Consider the following 20,538-nt stretch of genomic DNA (forward strand, 5'->3'; position numbering starts at 1 on the left):
ATGGCCGATCACTAATGATAGAGTCATCTAGAGGCCGCTTAGTTTGACTTTAATGTATACCTGTGTTCTTTTGTGTGTTTTAATTTTTGGTTTCAGGTAGAAAGATCGAGCTGCGGCATCAATCGTTTATATATGGCAGATCCCATGGACGCCATGTGTGAGTAGAATATGACTCGGAACAATGTATTGCTGTTTTCTCTTTCGGGGGGGCCTGCTCGCTCCACTTTCAATGTATACTGTCTGCAAGTGGGGGGGCGGGCATTGTCTCAGGAGATGGGAAAGAGTTGTTTATTCATGATGCCCGTGACATTGGCGCCATCCTACTCATTCCCCTCTTTTGAAATGTTAATTGTTTCAACATAATATGGTTTGTGTTACTGTTTTTAGCACTGGCCTCGACCAGTGTACTACCCCAGTTAAAGTAACCTTATCACCTTTATACACTAATTACCCCTTGTTCTTATCCCCGTCTTTCCCTGGTTGGTCCTGTGAGGTCGCACTTCAGAATAATGGCCTACCCACCCACTCCAACTCGTATGGAAGCTAAACAAGGTACACTAAAATTAGCAAGTTTTAACACGCAAAGCCTAAATTCACCCATACCAAGAACACACTAAATTGGTTGAAAAAGGAAAATTTTAATATTCTTCTTTTGCAAGAAACGCATTTTCAAATTGAGAAACTACCCTCTTTTGAGAATTCATATTACAACCAGTGGTACCACGCCACTTCCCCCCCAGAAGAGTTCTAGAGGGGTGTCAATTGCATTTGATAAGAATACTTCTTTTTTACTATCTGATTCGTTGGTTGACATAGAGGGGAGATATATTTTTATAAAAGGCCTACTGGGAGGAACCTTGGTCACTATTGGCAACCTATACGCCCCCAACAAGAAGCAAATTAAATGCATTACATCCAAGCTAAACCAATTCCGCTCCTTCTTAGAAGGTGTACCGCTTATTGGAGGGGACCTGAATATTCCTCTAGACCCAATCTTGGATTCGTCCACGAAAACATGTCAGATATCAAAACATTATTAGGATAAAAAAATCCCTACATAGTCTTTCATTAATCGATGGATGGCGGCACATGCACCCTAATGATCTTGATTACACTTTTTATTCTCATACCCATAATTCCTACCACAGAATTGATTATGTCTTCCTACCAAGATCTTTGTTACCGAATCTTTTTAAAGCAGAAATTCTCCCCTCAGTACTGTACACTCAGACCACTCGATAGTCGCAGTGCGCTTTTCAACTTCAAAACCCCAGTACGCTCATGGAGACTAAACGACTCAATTCTAATCTCAGACACTAATAAACAACGAATCAGGAATGCTTTAAAAGACTATTTCAAGAATAATGTCTCCCCAGAGGTGAGTTTCCCAACAATATGGGAGGCCCACAAAGCAGTGGTCAGAGGTGAACTAATATCTATAGCTTCACACCTCAATAAACAGCGCAAAAAGATGATACAAGATATATATGAAGAGATAGTTAATTTAGAACAGCAACACAAAAGAACCTTACGTCGGAATCTGGAGGCACTTACAGCCAAACGCTTACAACTAAAAGATCTACTGAATAAGCAGTCTGCAAAGCAGTATATTAGTTGGAGAAATCGTATGTTTGTACATGGCGATAAGGCCTCCAGACTTATGATGTCATTAATCAAAGTTAGACAAGCTAAGACCTATGTTCACTCCCTGAAAACTTCTAATGGCAGTAAAACGTCTGATATTGACCAGATTTCTCAGGAATTTTTAAAATATTATTCAAGCCTTTATAATCTGAAACCTGGTCAATCGGACGCCGACAGGTTACGAAAACAAACAGAAGGCCAGTCCTTTTTAGCCGACCTCAAGCTCCCCAAACTCACATCAGAACAACAAAAATCTCTGACTAGCACCTTCACTCAGGGGTTGGTCCGATCCACTCTGTCGAATAGCCCCTCCGGGAAAGCTCCTGGCCCCGATGGTCTTCCTGTTATATATTATAAAACCTTTTCGGAGATCCTAGAACCCTATTTTCTTATTCTCTGTAATGAAATACTTTGAGGCAAACCCTTCCCTCCCCAATCCTTGGAAGCTCATATCTCTCTAATCCATAAGGAGGGCAAAGACCCAGAGCTTTGCAGCAATTACAGACCCATATCATTACTGAACGTGGATCTGAAAATCTATGCCAGTATGCTTGCAAGGCGCATTGCGGAGTATTTACCCAAACTGATCTCCCCTGATCAGACCAGCTTCATTAGAGGTAGAGAAGGCAAACTAAATGCATGGAGAGTTCTACATTTGATGCAATATTCTAGCTTACATAAGATACCCTTGGTGCTATTAGGCACAGACGCAGAAAAAGCTTTCGACATAGTGGATTGGATCTTTTTGCAGGAAACCCTCCTTAACTTCAATTTTCCTCCTCTGTTGGTATAGGCCATATTGAAAATGTATTCACACCCTTCAGCCAGAATTATACTTAACAACTCCCTTACCAATTCCTTTGAGATTCATAACAGAACAAGACAGGGGTGCCCTCTCTCACCATTACTATTCATAGCAGTGATGGAACCCCTCATCAAAGCTATAAAAATGTGTCAAGATATAGAGGGAGTGAACATTCAGGGTACTTTGCATAAAACTATGGCCTTCGCTGATGTCTTATTAGTCACCATGACTTGCCCTCATAGAGGTATACCAGCCCTGATGCGGATCCTAGAGAGATATGGCTCTTTGTCCAATTTCAAAATTAACCCATCTAAGTCCGAAGCACTGGGCATAAATATACCTGCTAGCACTATAGACTATAGATGATTTCAAATCTCATTTCCCCTTCCATTGGCCGGGCAATTATATAAAGTATTTGGGTATAAAAATCAGTTCGTCCTTTAAAGATTTATTCAACTTGAATTATAAGCCAATGCTTAACTTGGTTGCAGACCACACTAAAAAATTGAGGGCCCCATACATTTCTTGGATAGGCAGAAAAAATCTGGTTAAGAGCATCCTTTTACCTAAATTAATCTATTTGTTTCAGATGCTGCCTATAGATTTGCCCAGATCGTTCCTGGCCCAGATCAATAGTTCTATCTTTAGGTACATATGGAATAAACACAGGCCGAGACTTAACTCCCATACACTTTTATTACCTAGAGGGAAAGGTGGCATGGGAGCCCCCAACATTCAAATCAAATCAAATCAAATCAAATTTATTATCGCCAAGTACATATTACATATATACAAGGAATTCTTTGTGGCAAAGAGGCAACATAATATATAACAACAGATACAACAAGTAACATCTAACAAGACAGATACAGTATATAGTCTACACATGACGATTTAATTGTTGAACAGAGAGTGGATAGAAGCTGTTCATATGGCGGTTGGTGCTGCATTTGGGGACTCTGAAGCGACATCCTGAAGGGAGTAGTTGGAATGAGGAGTGTCCCGGGTGAGAGGGATCGGATGAAATTTTCAATGCGTGGGATCGAATACTCTTATCATAAAGATCCTGGATTTTAGGCAGGGGGGAACCTATAATTCTCTCTGCTGTTCTGAAAGTCCTTTGTAAGCGGAGTTTGTCATGCGCAGTGGCTCCCCCATACCAGACTATCAGAGAGGAACAAATCACAGATCTGATGACAGCATTAAAGAATAAGATCAGCAGCTTCTTAGACAAACCATATCTTTTCAGCTGACGCAGGAAGAACATCCTCTGTTGTGCTTTTCTTATAACAGCATCCACGTTTTTCCCCCATTTAAGATCATGAGAGATGATAACACCAAGGAATTTGGTCTCTGTGACCCTAAGAACCACTTCGTCATGGATGTAGATTGGAAGTATCTCATGTTGATCTTTCCTAAAATCCACAACCATCTCAGCAGTTTTTTTAGTGTTGAGTACAAGATTATTGGCTTTACACCAGTCACATATTCTTTCCACCTCACTCCGATACAAGTCTTCAGCATTTCCCCTGATGAGACCAATCAGTGTCATATCATCGGCAAATTTCAAGATTTTTACTGAGTCTGCTGAAGAGATGCAATCATTCGTATAGAGAGAAAACAGTAACGGGGACAAAACACACCCCTGAGGTGCCCCGATGTTTGTGACCAAGGTGTCCGAAGTGAATACTCCAACTTTTACACTCTGTATCCTGGCTGTCAGGAAGTTATAAATCCACAAGCATAAGTTAAGAGGGACTCCAAGAGCTACCATTTTCTTATGAAGTAAATTCGGATCAATGGTATTGAACGCTGAGCTAAAGTCCATGAAAAGAATCCGGACATATGAGTGCAGTTCATCTGTATGATCCAAAATGTACTTCAGTGCCAGATTGACAGTGTCGTTTGCCGAACGATTCTCCTTATAGGCAAACTGAAGCGGGTCCCATAGCTTCTGCGTGAATTTTATCAGGTGGGACATCATAATTCTTTCGAAGACTTTCATTGCTACAGATGTAAGTGCTACTGGTCTATAGTCGTTCAACTCAGAGGATCCCACTTTCTTGGGGACAGGGATAATTGTGGAATTTTTCCAACACTGAGGTACAACGCACTCTTTCAGTGACATATTGTATATATTTGTCAGTATAGGGGCAAGCTGGGTAGCACATACTTTCAGACACATTGGAGATACACCATCAGGGCCAGGTGCCTTTTTGACCTTAAGTCCCTTCAGGAGGCGTATCACCTCTGCCTCGGAGATCACTACTTGGGTGTTGCACAATGAATGATCTTTATATGAACAGACTGAGGAGCTTAGAGATGAATAGCCACTGTGTGTAGAGCTTGCCTCAAATCTGCAGTAGAATTCATTTAACTCTGCTGCCAGACTTCTGCTGGGGTTCACTATAGTGGGGTGGCTTTTATAATTGGTGACCTCTCTTAATCCTCTCCATGCAGATCTATTATCTTTTGATGAGAACCTTTCCTCCAGAATCTTTGCATACTCGTGTTTGGCTAACTTGATCTCTTTAGATAGCGAGTTCCTAAGTTTCTTGAATTCAGTAATATCGCCTGCTTTATAAGCCTCCTCTTTTCTCTTACGGATCAACCTGACTTTATTTGTAAACCACGGCTTGTTGTTTCCCCGAAAGTGGACAGATTTGGATGGAATAAACGTGTCTTCACAAAAACGGATATATGAGGACACTGCATCAACCCATTCATCCAGACCCGAGCATGTTTCCTGGAATACCTCCCAGTCTGTGCATTCAAAGCATGCTTGTAGTTGCAATTTTGCCTCTTCAGACCATGTCTTCTTTGTATAAACTGTAGGTTTGGATGTTTTCAACCTTTGCCTGTAGGCTGGAATTAAATGAATTAGACAATGATCTGAAAAGCCCACTGCTGCTCTCCTCACTGCCCTGTATGCCCCTTTTATGACTGTATAGCAGTGATCAAGCGTATTGTTCTCTCTCGTGAAGCAGTTTATATGTTGAGTAAATTTGGGGAGATCCAGGTTGAGTTTTCCTTGGTTAAAGTCCCCCATTACGATCACAAATGCTTCTGGAGATCCTTTCTCCCATTCTGATATTTTGCATGCTAATTCACCAATAGCAGCTTTAACAGATGCTTGGGGGGGAATATATACTGCAACCAGAACCATAGATGAAAACTCTCTTGGAGAGTAAAATGGTCTACAATTGAGTGCAAGGTACTCTAGATCTGGAGAGCAGCCTTTTCCCAGTATGTTAACATCACAGCACCAGCTAGTGTTGATGTAGAGACATACCCCACCCCCCCTTTGTTTACCTGAAGCTACACAATCACGGTCAGCGCTGTAGATAACAAAACCAGGTAGATCCAGACTACAATCAGGGATGGTCTCATTCAACCAGGTCTCAATAAAACAAAGAGCAGCTGAATTGGCCATATCAGATCTCATGTTACAAAGTAAGTTCAGATCCTCCATTTTGTTAGATAAGGAACGGACATTAGCCAAGTGGAGTGAAGGAAGAGCTGTTCTGAACCCTCTCCTCCGAAGGCGTGCCAGGACTCCTCCTCTCCTACCTCTCTTGCAGTATACCTCCACAGGTTTCACAGAAGTAATGGATTTTATGTACTCAATTGTTGAATTAGCAATCATGCTCCAAGAAGGGGAGTCCATGAGAAATTGCTGATGATTCCAGAATAATAAATCGCACTTACTATTTGACTGCTGTCCTGTCAAGGACTGTTGATTGGGTCAGGAGGACTGGAGAGAAACCCTGGCTCATTATTGAAGAACAGATGGCTTCGATTCAATTACGTTCTGTTATCCTCTCCCCTATAACGACACCTAAAATTACCTATCCGAACCTACTTACTCGGGCGGCGATTAAATGCTGGAAATCAGTGGCAATTTACTTAGCGCCAACCCCCTCACTGCTAGCTAAGGTCTCGGATACTATGGCTTCGGAATTGACGAATCCGTCATCAACTGACAAATCACCTCTATTAGATCAGTTATATAAAGAGGGGTTCTTTATATCCTTTCAAGATATGGAAAAACTACCTACAATGTCTAATTGCACCTTCCTACACTATGAATCCCTAAGGAAGTCGCTGCGCCAAGCCATGATCAAAGGCGACCTTGCAAGACCTTTAATTACGTTTGAAACACTATGTTCCCAAACAAAAACTCTGAAAAAAGTGCTCTTCGCCCTCTATAGTATGCTGCTTATACAACAAGTTTCTCAAAAAAGAGCCTTTGTGCGGAGATGGGAGAGAGAGCTGGGCCGCTCCTTTTCTGACTCCCAAATTAATTTAATATACAAGTCTTCATATGGACCCTCGCACTGTGTGAAAGCCCAAGAAAATAGCTATAAAATGCTAACTCATTGGTATACGACGCCACTTATGCTACATAAATGGTTCCCCACTTTGTCGGACTTGTGTTGGAGATGCGAGATGGACAGAGGGTCATATCTTCATATTTGGTGGGCCTGTCCCATAATACAAAAATTTTGGAACATGGTATCCCAAGTTTTAGATGAAGTAGCACGTACCCACATAAAGTTCACACCGGAACATGTTTTCCTCATTCTCCCAAGTATCCCAAATAACAAAGCCATATCGAAACTGGTGTCCTTCATCCTGACAGCCGGGAAGCTCCTTCTGCCTTCATATTGGCTTACGTCCAACATCCCAAACAGGAGCCAGTTATTAACTAAAATTGACCAGTTATACCATGCTGAAGAATTGGTAGCACTTTCTACACATAGCTTTTCCGCTTTCTTGCATGTCTGGAGTCTTTGGGTATCGTACAGGAAATCAGAAAAATTCATTTCTATGTATACACCTAACCCTACATCTTAAACTCTGGACTTGAGCATCATGTTTGCAGACCTCTGCCTCCCCCCCCTTCTTCTCGACCCCCTCCCCCACCCGGTTTATTGATAGAACCCTATGGTTTACTCTCTCCATTTTCTTGGGACCAGACTGGGTTCCTACTTAGCTAATTGTTTCACGTGAAGGTTTGTTATTCAACATTGGGCCCAGGTCCTGTCCCAAATGTATGTCTAATTTGTTGATAACAAGTAAGACTTAATCGTCTTTTTTTCAAGGTAACGATATTTCGACAAAGATGTGGGTGTTTACATCCCTATAGATATGGACATCCTCTAGTACTCATTACCATTCTTGAGATCGAAAGAGTCCTTTGAACACTATATTGTATTATTTGTGATGTAACATACCTGCATTGTTGTATCTGTTGCGTTGCTGTCAAGTTAGGCCTCTTTCACACTTCCGTTTTTGACCATCAGTCAAAATCCGCCAGTTTTTGAAAAAAAACGGATCAGCCATTTTTTTTGGCGGATCCATTTATTTTCCCCATTGAGTTGCATTACCGGCGGATCTTGACGGATGGCCATCCGTTGGATCCGTTTTTTTGCGGATCCGCCAAAATGTTTGCGTCCGCCGGCATGCCTGGACGGACCCTGCAACGTTTTTTTGCTGTAGGATCCGCATTTTACAGTGCGCATGTCCGGAGAAAGGAAGTCAGCCGGGAATTTAACCCTGAAATCCTTTCTGGCAGTGGAAAAAAAATCTCTCTCTCTCGTCCCCGGACTGCGGTTCTGAAGTGTGAAACAGGCCTTACCATTATTGTTTCAATAAATAAAACATTGAAAACAAAACAAAAGAATTCAGAGGAGTTCCAAAGCTTTACTCACAGTTCAGTTGCATGCACGTGCCCGCTTGGCGCTGCATCCTTCAGATGAGGGGTCCAGCAAACTCCCAGGCAGATGGAGAACACCTTTCCAGAACTCCCTTCTGTGTGTTCCTTCTCTGGCCATCTCCCTGTGCTGATTTCCTCCCTCCTTCCAGCACCTTCACAAACAGTGTCCCAAGCCAGCAAACTTGGATCTTGGAGGGAATAACCTCTAGGTCCCTGGATCCCATGTGTCTGCCTTTTCAGCAAGTAATTGTGGATGTGGCTGCAGCACCTGCATCTATTCCTTTGGGGTCTGCTCCAGGGCAGTTTAGATTTCCCCTTTCTTCCTTTAGGCTTAGTTAGCTCTCCGACTGTGCCGACGCGTCTAGGATCATCGTAGATACGCTCCACGGCTACTGCTAGTTGTGTGGACAGGATCAGGGGTCTGCAATCCACTTAGTTACCAACCTCTCTGGTTTTCTGTGGCTTAGCCTGGGCCTGCTATCCTCCTTGGTGACCCATTCATAACAGACGAGCTGTTAACGCAGCTAGCTAATGCATCGTACCTCACTATCATGGACTTAAGTAAGGGATATTGGCAGATACCCCTGACCAAAGAAGCTCAGGAGAGGTCTGCCTTTATAACGCCTTTCGGGCTGTTTGAGTTCCTATTGATGCCATTTGGTATGAAAAATGCCCCTGCCACCTTCCAGAGGTTGGTTAATCACTTATTGGAAAGATTTGATGGTTTTGCCGTTGCTTATCTTGATGATATAGCCATTTCCGTAATTCTTGGGAAGAACACCTTGTACATCTTTGTCAGGTGTTGAAAAGGCTTAACACTGCAGGTCTTATGGTCAAGCCGGGGAAGTGTCATGTAGCCATGTGTGAAGTACAATAACTCGGGTGGGGGGAGGCCAGCTAAAACCTGAACAATAGAAGGTAGAAGACATTATAGCCTGGCCCACCCTACGAACCAAGAAGTAAGTACTGTCCTTCCTGGGTACAGCCGCCTACTAGAGGAGGTTTGTACCAAACTACAGCACTGTGGCCAAGCCATTAACTGATCTGACCAGGAGGAGGCTTCCCTGGATTATTTCCTGGACTCCTCGGTGTGAGGAATCATTTTCTGCCCTAAAGTCAGCATTGGTTAGCTCACCTGTCCTTCAGGCCCCAGATTTCACTCGCTGGTTTGTAGTGCAGACAGATGCCAGCACCTATTGGCTAGGCACGGTTCTCAGCCAGGTGAGCCAGAAAGGTGAGGAGCACCCAATTCTCTACCTAAGCAGGAAACTTCTACCAAGAGAAGTGGCTTATGCCACCATTGAAAAGGAATGTTTGGCAATTGTGTGGGCTCTGCAGAAACTGCAACCATACCTCTATGGGCGCAACTTCACCGTGATAACAGATCATAACCCATCGAGTTGGCTTGACGGGAAATTGCTTAGAAGGAGCCTGATGTTACAGCAATATGATTTTACAATTCAACATAAGAAAGGAGTTGATCATGGCAATGCTGATGGCCTATCTCGCCAAGGTGAGGCAGAACCAGATACGTGCTCGGGAGCTGACCTGTAAGTCAACCCCCATGCACGTTCATAAGGAGGGAGGTGTAGTGAAATATGTATATGTATGCATGTATGACCGGCAGTAAATTAACATCTGTCCTTACACTGCAGCTCTCCACACAGGTCATGACCTCATGTTATCGCGGGAAGGCAGTCTCCTGTCTCCAATCTCACCAGGGGGCTTTACTGAGAACCACACAGTGGTAACATTTCACACCTCTTAGTGTCTTTGATGGAGAGGTCAATTGCAGCCTGACACTATCTATGAGAAAGGTCACACAAATAGTGTTCAAAGAAAATAATGTATTCATTGGTAAAATAACCATGGTCCAGTCACAAACCAAGGATTAGAATATTAACATGAGAGGCTGGTCTAGAAATCTGATCTCCCAGTTAATCTATAAATTAGGCCCGTACACATAGAAACCTGTTCACAGTGAGGGGCAACCTAGCTGTTGTGTGCTCTATTTCATATCCCCCCCCACACACACTTAATTGGGGACAGAATACCATAATGCAAAGTTCAATATTTCTGTAAGTTTTCTCCCTTTTATTTTATCACTGTTTTTGCATATTTGTATGTCACTTTTTATTTCTATTTTTATTTCCATTTTATTGTAAGCACTGTACCTTTTATATTAAGGCTTAAAACTTTAATAAGTCTGAACCTTGTTGCTCTAAGGAATCCATAGCCTTAGAGTGTGTGCTCCTGGTGATTGGCACATAGTAGTAGTAGTACTTCCAGGACTCATCGCCCGTGTGTTCGGTGAGAGGTGGCAGCGTGTATGAGCGGGGTGTGATTTATGCTCCCACTGCAGCATAGAACAGAGGTTGAATGCTGGACTGAGTGAGAGGAGATAGATTAACCATTGCAGGCGCAACCCCAAGTCACGTTAACAATATCTATAAGTTCAGTTTTGTCGTCTCACAGACGTTTGCCATGGGAGCAACAAATGGAGAAAGACCATGAAAAGGACGAGAAGGAAAAGGTGATTGACGCGCAACAGTTAGGAGATGAAGACGATAATGATCCCTTCTATGTTATCCGTGGTTGTCAGGAGGGGATGGAGGAAGAAAGCTTGAGAATTATACCAACACACTGTGGAGTTGGACCTCACGAAAGAGACCGACCCATGAACGACTTCTTGCAGCACTATCTGCAGCATGATTGTTACCCGTATAGTTGTGATTCCAAATAATGCTGACTACTGGGTTGCCAGTGTGTTCTAGCCACAACACAAAAGTAAATTTTGCTTGTTGCTTTCCCCCCTTGAAAGGGACACACTCATGCTGCAGTATCAGAACATGCTGGAAGACCATCTTGACAGTGGTTTTCCACAACACAGCAGTGATGTACGCAGTTTGAATTGCAGTTATAGCTTTCCAAACACAGAAACGTTCAGTTGTCAACGCAAAAACATTAGCAGTCTTGCAGCGCTGCAGTCCTGTGTTACACCCCCACCAAGGACAGCATCTGCAAAGAGTTTCTATGTTCTACCCGAGTTTGCAAGGGTTTACTCCCAGTAATTAGTTTTCTACCCACACTACAAAGACATACAGATAGTACATTTAGATTTTTAGTAACAATGATGACAGTGCCAGTAATATCTGTAAAGAGAATGTTGAATTATTGGTGCTATATAAGTCATAAAACCCCCCCAAAAATTGAAAGTTATGCTCAGCAACACTCAGGTGGCACACATATCAGTTTTGTAGATTACTATTGTTAGAAAAATGTAAGGATAGTAACACGAGTAGTTGACTCAAAGACAGTTGAGGACTGTCGGTATCGGAGGCCTACTGCTACAGCCAACACACATGAAGGAAACCCAACGCGGGATCTACACATTTACAAAAATTAGTGTCAGACACTAACATAGTGGCATCAATTTTACCACAGTAGAAAAAGTATAATAGGGACTGACAGGTATTCCACAACACCCAACCCAGCAGATGGACACGCAAGCAGGACTGCTCACATTTCGACTAATTAATGTTGACATCTCCAGCAACAGCAGGCACATAAGCCCCACTAAAGATATCAGAGACTGCAATTACGCAGGAACAATGCAGCACACTAAAAACTTCAACATTCAGTAACAGAAGTTGTCAGTTGTCTTTGGATAGGATGTCACGTTAGTGGTTCACTAATGCTTTCAGAAACAATAACACCTCAAACACCAAGCCTAATCCCCCTTCCTCCACGATCTCGCTTTTTCCCAGTCATGTTGCTCAGATAGTGTGCTAGGAGCAAACTATTAGCAATTAAAAATTAGTTAGATTTTTTACTCTGCACAACCTCTGCACACAGCTGAATTTCAGCGACACAAAATTAGAAGGTGAAATATGGCGTGATAAATCACGTTACTCATGGCAGAAAGAATTGTTTCAGTGTCGATGAGGCCTGTATGACAAAGATGATCTGCTACAAAAAATTTAAAAATGAGATGTCTCCTACTGAATGACATTAGTAACAGATTTTTTTTTTCTTGTTTATTTTTTTTGTGTGGATGAGGCCTGACTAGATGTTCCAAGCAATTTCAAAGTGAGATGTCCTCTACTGTATGACGTTAGTAACAGAAGACTTTTGGGGGGCCTGTCGATAAAGCCTGTATAGCATCTACTCAATCTTACAAGCAACTTCAAAGTCACATGTCAACTACTGTATGACGATAGTAACAGAAAAATTTTTTGGGGGCGGAAATAGGAATGTACAACAGGATCAATAACAGGGCGGCTATGTTAAGTGCGAAATCCAGGATCCAGCCTACAACTATTACTCATCTACCCAACACAAATTACCAGAGAGCGTTTGATGCTCATCAGAAGGTAGATGTAACAAATGAGTATATCATGCTAGGTATAAAGGATGCCCATGAGAAATTGGATGCCAAAGATGCACATAATCTAAAAGATAGGCTCAAAACAATTACAAACTCAGATCTCAGCTGCTGTATCGCGTTTGTAAAATAAAATAAATTAATTTTAATGTACAACAGCCCTGTATACAGAACAATTTCAATGCCACTAAATGAAAAGGTTGGATATAACGGGCTGTATCACGGTTACCAACAGAAAAAAATAAATATTTTAATGTGCTTGAGGGCTGCTGACCACTTCATACGACCTCCACAAAATGACAATGTGGGATACGGCAGGCTGTATCACATTCAGCAACACAAAAAATAATAATTTTTTTTAATGTGCCTTAGGTCTGCAGTTTCATATCACCACAGCACTAAATAAGAGAGGATACAGCAGGCTGTTTCACATTTAGCTAGTGAAAACATATTAATTAGAATGATACTCGTGTACGCTAAAAAATCTGTTGAGGAGATAGGGTCTTATCCGAGAGTGAGTATTAATACAATATACTCACCAGACGTAGCTTTGAATGAAGCATTGGAAAGATTTGCTGCTGCAGAGCCAAGGACCCACAAGGGACCAGCTGTTGTGTTAAAATGATAGCAAAATGTGATTTTCTCTACGCTGCTGAATCACTGTAGTCTGAAGGTATTAAAAATTGTGGTCTTTATTCAACGCGTTTCAGAGTTCCACAGAACTCCATCAGGAATTACCACATAGGAATGTCAATACATGTCAAAGAGATCTTTAAATAGATAGACAGTTCAAACACAATTTAAAAAAACGGTGCCAAAAAGGTCACCTGATCGGAGATGTCAAAGTTCATTGTCCAGACATATGATAGACCGATATTAAACCAGGTATACAGCATATTCCTAAAAAAGGTAAAATTCTCAAATTTACATTTTATAAAACTAAATTATTTGATTGCAGCATTAAAAGTGAGAAAAAGAAAAAAAACGGCGAGAGAAAAAATGGGTTCGTGTCCTTCTCTTTCTGTTTTTTTCTTCTTTTTCTCACTTTTATAACCTTAACGCCTGCTGATACGCCTTTTAACAGTGGTAGTTAAGGGTACTAAAACCACAGCGCCGTTAATTAAAAAGTGTATAGCACCCCCGAGAGTCGGATTTTCTCCGGGGTCTTGGGTGCCAGGGGTAACTGAGACCCCAGAGAATATGATTCGGGTCGGTTTTTACCGACCCCGCTTTTGCGATCGCCGTTATTGACCGTATAACGGTGACAGCAAAAAAAAGCAGCGATTTTGCATTTATTTTCTCCTCTGATGTGATCACACATCAGTGGAGAGAAATAGGGTCGCCAATCCCCCCAGTACCTCCCGGTGGTCCACGGGCCCTCCTGCATTTTCCAGTGGGCACCGCCATCTTTGTCTGGAAAGAAAATGGCGGGCGCATGCGCTGTGCGCCCGCCAAATCTGCCGGCCGGCAGATTCCATTCATTCAATGTACATTTTGATCACTGTGATAAACCCTATAAATATAAAAAATAGTAAATAACCCCCCCTTTACACCCCCTTAGTTAGGGAAATATAATGAAATAAAGAAAATATATTTATTTTCATTTTTCCATTAGGGTTAGGGTTAGAATTAGGGTTGGAATTAAGGTGGGGATTAAGGTTAGAGTTAGAATTAGGGTTGGAATTAGGATTAGAAATACGGTTGGAATTAGGTTTAGGATTAGGGATGGGATTAGGATTACGGTTGGAGCTAGAATTGAGGGGTTTCCACTATTTAGGCACATCAGGGGGTCTCCAAACGCAACATAACGCGACCATTGATTCCAGTCAATTTTGTGTTCAAAAAGTCAAATGGTGCTCCCTCCCTTCCGAGCCCAGACGTGTGCCCAAACAGTGGTTTACCCAAACATATGGTTCATCAGTGTACTCAGTACAAATTGCATACCAACTTTGGGGTCTAATTTCTCCTTTTACCCTTGGGAAAATAAAAAAATTGGGGGCTAAAAAAATCACTTTTGTGGAAAAGAAAAAGATTTTTTATTTTCACGGCTCTGCACACATCTAGACAAGCTCCTTGGGGGGTCGTTTCCAAAAAGGGGTCACTTTTGGGGGTTTTCTACTGTTTAGGAACATCAGGGGCTCTGAAAACGCAACATGACGCCCGCAGAACATTCCATCAAAGTCTGCATTCCAAAATAGCGCTCCTTCCCTTCCGAGTTCTCCCATTCGCCCAAACAGTGGTTCCCCCCACATATGGGGTATCAGTGTACTCAAGACAAATTGCACAACAACTTTTGTGGTCCAATTTCTCCTGTTAGCCTTGTGAAAATAAAAAATAGAGAGCTAAAAAATCATTTTTGAGGAAAAAAATGATTTTTTATTTTCACTGCTCTGCGTTATAAACTTCTGTGAAGAACTTGGGGGCTCAAAGTGCTCACCACACATCTAGATAAGTTCCTTATGGGGTCTATTTTCCAAAATGGTGTCACTTGTGGGTTTTTTCACTGTTTAGGTACATTAAGGGCTCTCCAAATGCGACATGGCATCCAATCTCAATTCCAGTCAATTCTGCATTGAAAAAGTCAAGCGATGCTCCTTCACCTCTGAGCTCTGCCGTGCACCCAAACAGTGGTTTACCCCCACATATGGGGTATCGGCTTATTCAGGACAAATTGCACAACAACTTTGGGAGTCTAATTTCTCCTGTTACCCTTGTGAAAATGAAAAGAACATTTTTGTGGAAAAAAATGATTTTTTATTTTCACGGCTCCACGTTATAAACTTCTGTGAAGCACTTGGAGGTTCAAAGTGCTCACTTCACATCTAGATAAGTTCCTTAAGGGGTCTAGCTTCCAAAATGGTGTCACTTGTCGGGGGTTTCCACTGTTTAGGCACATCAGGGGCTCTCCAAACGCAACATGGCGTCCGATCTCAATTCCAGCCAATTCTGCATTGAAAAAGTCGAACGGCGCTTCTTCCATTGCGAGCTCTGCCATGCGCCAAAAAAGTGGTTTACCCTCACATATGGGGTATCAGCGTATTCAGGAGAAATTGCACAACAAATTTTGTGGTTCATTTGCTATTTTAACACTTGTGAAAATGAAAAAAAAATTGCTTCTGAAGTAAATTTTTTGCAAAAAAAGTTGTTAATTTTTTCCTTCCACATTGCTTCGGGTCCTGTGAAATAAGTAAAGGGTTAATAAACTTCTTGAATGTGGTTTTGAGAACCTTGAGGGGTCCAGTTTTTAGAATGGTGTCACTTTTGGGTATTTTCTGTCATGTACACCCCTCAAAATGACTTTAAATATGATGTGGTCCATAAAAAAATGGTTTTGTAAATTTTGTTGTAAAAATGAGAAATCGCTGGTCAACTTTTAACCCTTATAACTTCCTAACAAAAAACAAATTTGTTTCCAAAATTATGCTGATGTAAAGTAGACATGTGGGAAATGTTATTTATGAAGAAATTTGTGTGATACATCTCTCTGATTTAATGGCATAAAAATTTAAAGTTTGAAAATTGCAAAATTTTCGCCATATTTCTGTTTTTTTCATAATCAAGTCATCAGTGAGATCCGTTAAAGCGTTCCAGAGTTATAGCCTCATAAAGTGGCAGAGGTCAGAATTGTAAAAATTGGCCTGGTCATTAAGCTGCAAAATGGCTCTGTCACTAAGGGGTTAATGATGCAATCAAATAATTTTTGTTTTATAAAATGTAGATGAGAATTTTACCTTTTTTTTTTAGGAATATGCTGTATATATCTGATTTAATATCGGTCTATCATATGTCTGGACAATGAACTTTGACATCTCCGATTAGGTGACCTTATTGGCGCCGTTTTTTGAATTGTGTTTGAACTGTCTATCTATTTAAGGGTGTGGGTACATGCTGCGGATCCGCAGCAGTTTTTGCTGCGGTATACAGTAGCATTCTAACCTATGGAAAAAACCGCTGTGCAGACGCTGCGGAATTTTCCGCGCGGATTTGCTGCGGTTTCAAAACCGCAGAAAGAATTGACATGTCAATTCTTTCTGCGGATTCCGCTGTGGTTTGCCATCTCCTCCATTGTGGAAATGAAAAACCGCAGGGCAAAACCGCAGGCTAATCCGCAGGTCTTTTGACCTGCGGATTAACCTGCGGATTTTACTAAATCTGCAGAGCATTCCGCAGCGTGTGCACATACCCTAAAGATCTCTTTGACATGTATTGACATTCCTATGTGGTAATTCCTGATGAAGGAGTTCTGTGAAACTCTGAAACGCGTTGAATAAAGACCACTATTTTTAATACCTTTGGACTACAGTGATTCAGCAGCGCAGAGAAAACCACATTTTCCTATATTTTTAAACATACTTGTGTATGCAGCACAATACAATCAGTGCACAACACGTGCCCTGCTCGCTTTCTTTGTGGACCTCAGTATGGCCAAAAAAGAAAAAGTGCTGGAGGGTAAATTTAACAACCACGCTGGACACTACCTACAGTATCTGTCTGATATACAACCACCTATCTAAGTAGCTGAAATGTGGGATACAGCAAGCTTATTCACATTTAGCTATACTTGTGCATGGAGCACAATAGAAGCAGTGCACAACACACTTGTAGGACATGTGCCCTGCCGGCTTTGTCTGTGAACCTCAGTAATGCCCCCCCCAATCCAAAAAAAAAAAAAAATTCCTGAGGGTAAATTTTACAGCCACACTGGACACTATCTAGTTACACTATCTGACTGCAATACAACCACCTAGCTAACTAGCTAAAATCTTGCTGTTAACAGTGGCAGTGTCAGGAGCAGCCTCTCTACGCTGTTACAGTGTCAAAATGGAGCTAAAACAAGATGTCCGCTATTTATATGGAGAGGGACATGTGATTTCAGCAGCCAATGACACAAGCCGTTGTGTCAGGACATTGTGGGTGTTCCCTACACCCTGATTGGCTAGCTGCAATGTGCACACATAAAGTTAGGGGGAAAAAAAATGACTGCTGTGCTTACAAGAATGCTGCGCCTCTGAGCTCTGCAAACCCCCTCCCCTCATCAAACACGTGCCAAACGCTCATGATACACCACCATTACAATGGTCAACACAAAACAATCACCAGCAAAGGTAATAGGTCTGTTTTATGGAGTTTGATGTGTGGATTCCAAAAATATGCTTTTTGTTATTACGTTATTTCTGCATTTTCAATGTACAGGTGCTTCTCACAAAATTACACTGCGTTCCAAATTATTATGCAAATTGGATTTAAGTGTCATAAAGATGTAATTTTTTGTTTTTCAAATAAACTCATAGATGGTATTGTGTATCAGGGCTCTTTGGATCACTGAAATCAATCTCAAACGCCTGTGATAATTAGTTTACCAGGTGAGCCCAATTAAAGGAAAACTACTTAAGAATGATGTTCCACATTATTAAGCAAGGCACAGGTTTCAAGGAATTTAGGAAAGAAAACGGATCTCTCTGCTGCTGAAAAGCATCAAATAGTGCAATGCCTTGGTCAAGAGATGAAAACATTAGATATTTCCCAAAAACTTAAACGTGATCATCGTACTGTTAAGAGATTTGTGGTTGATTCTGAGCACAGACATGTTTGTGCTGATAAAGGCAGAATGAGGAAGGTTTCTGCCAGGCAAGTTCATCGGATTAAGAGAGCAGCTGCTAAAAAGCCATTGCAAACCAGCAAACAGATATTTAAAGCTGCTGGTGCCTCTGGAGTCCCTCGAGCCTCAAAGTGTAGGATCCTTCAAAGGCTTGCTGTGGTGCATAAACCTACTATTCAGCCACCCCTAAAAAGTGTTCACAAGCAGAAATGGTTGCAGTGGGCCCAGACATACATGGACTATTTTTCATACAGTCTTGTTTACTGATGAGTGTTGAGCAACCCTGGATGGTCCAGATGGATGGAGTAGTGGATGGTTGGTGGATGGCCACTATGTCCCAACAAGGCTGCAACGTCAGCAAGGAGGTGGAGGAGTCATGTTTTGGGCCGGAATCATGGGGAAACAGCTGGTAGGGCTCTTTAAGGTTCCTGAAGGTGTGAAAATGACCTCTGCAAAGTATATAGAGTTTCTGACTGACAGCTGTCTTCCATGGTATAAAAAATAGAAACATGCCTTCAGGAACAAAATCATCTTCATGCATGACAATGCACCATCTCATGCTGCAAAGAATACCTCTGAGTCATTGACTGCTATGGGCATAAAAGGAGATAAACTCATGGTGTGGCCACCATCTTTCCCTGACCTCAACCCTATAGAGAACCTTTGGAGTATCATCAAGCAGAAGATCTATGAGGGTGGGAGGCAGTTCACATCAAAACAGCAGCTCTGGGAGGTTATTCTGACTTCATGCAAAGAAATACAAGCAGAAACTCTCCAAAAAATTCACAAGTTCAATGGATGCAAGAATTGTGAAGGTGATATCAAAGAAGGGTTCCTATGTTAACATGTAACTTGGCCTGTTAGGATGTTTTGGAGTTAAATAGCTTTTTTGTTCGGTGAATGTGACCTCCTAATGCTGCAAATTCCACAAATGAGCATTTTCTGTTCTTTAAAACATATCAAATGTTTAGAAATTCTACTGTGCATAATAATTTGGAACAGTGCAATTTGAGTTTTTATTCATTTTGGAGATTATACTGTTATCATTGGGAGGTTTCTTCAATAAAATTCGATGTATACTCTAACGGGTGATGACTAGAGTTGAGCGAAACGGGTTGAAAAATTTCAAAAGTCGCCGACTTTTGAGAAAGTCGGGTTTCATGAAACGAAACCCGACTCTAGGATGAGGTCGGCCACGAGGTCGGCGACTTACCCGCCAAAGTCGCGTTTCAAAAGTTTGTTTTGCGCTCTTTTTCAGCCAATCAGGATCCACGGACACTGTGGGCAACGTGATGACATAGGCACGGGTCACCACCATCTTTCAGAAGGGCATGCAAGTGATTGGCTTGCTTTGGTGGGCGTCACAGGGGGTATAAAAGGGCGTGCACGCCGACCGCCATCTTACTTCTGCCGATCTTAGCATAGGGAGAGGTTGCTGCTGATTCTGTAGGGAGAGTGTTAGGCAGGGAAGAAGAAAAAAAAACTGCTTCTGCTGCTAGCGATTGTGCCTGTACAACACACCAGTCACTGTGTGCAATGCAAGGGGAGGCTATATTGTGGTGTATCAGTGGTGTTGGTTGTTGGGCTGCCTTCTAAGGCCTCTTTCACACATCAGGTTTTCGCCGTCAGGCGCGATCCGACGTTTTTTGTCTCCGGCGAAAAAGCCGGACACGCCGGATCCGGCGCGTCCGGCTTTTTCACACAATGAAAGCCTATGAGCGCCGCAATGCGCCGGATCCGGCGAAAGCCAGATCCGGCGGCCGGATCCGGTTTTTTGGTCTGAGCATGCTCAGTAGCTCTGCCCACAAGACATATATAAAAGCAAGACAGTGGGACCCACAGCCACACCCAACATGCCACCCAAGACAGCAACCAGGCGCAGGAGAAGGCAGGAGACATCTGCAGCAGCACCATCAGCACCACCCCAATTGGAGCAGCATGCTGAACAACGGGAGGGGAGTCCAGCAGCAGATGAGAGACGGTAATTATCAAATCACCCATTCCTCCAAACTAGGGCTATTGAATATCAAGATATTCATTGGCCCTTTGTTTCTCTTTATTCAACAGCCGCCCAATAGATGCAGCAGCAGCAGCAGCAATGGCAGCAGCTGGAACACCACCCACAGGCATGGAGTGTGGCCACCAGGAAGACAGCACATCATCTTCTGGGAGCCCTCCCTCGCATCGTCAGCGTTTGACGGTGTTTTTATTTCCAAAATCCATCTTCTCTGTAATATATGTCTATTCATGGCCTTTTATTTCAAAACAGGAATCACAAGATGAAGAGGAGCTCCCAGAAGAAGAAGGAAGGGGTGGACAGACACCTGGAGTGGGCTCACAATTCGTAAGTTTTTTGCATCAAACGCAGAAACACAACATCACACTAC

Source organism: Dendrobates tinctorius, unplaced genomic scaffold (assembly GCF_039654945.1).
Source record: "Dendrobates tinctorius isolate UK_male_01 unplaced genomic scaffold, ASM3965494v1 ptg000189l, whole genome shotgun sequence".
Lineage (NCBI taxonomy): Eukaryota > Metazoa > Chordata > Amphibia > Anura > Dendrobatidae > Dendrobates > Dendrobates tinctorius.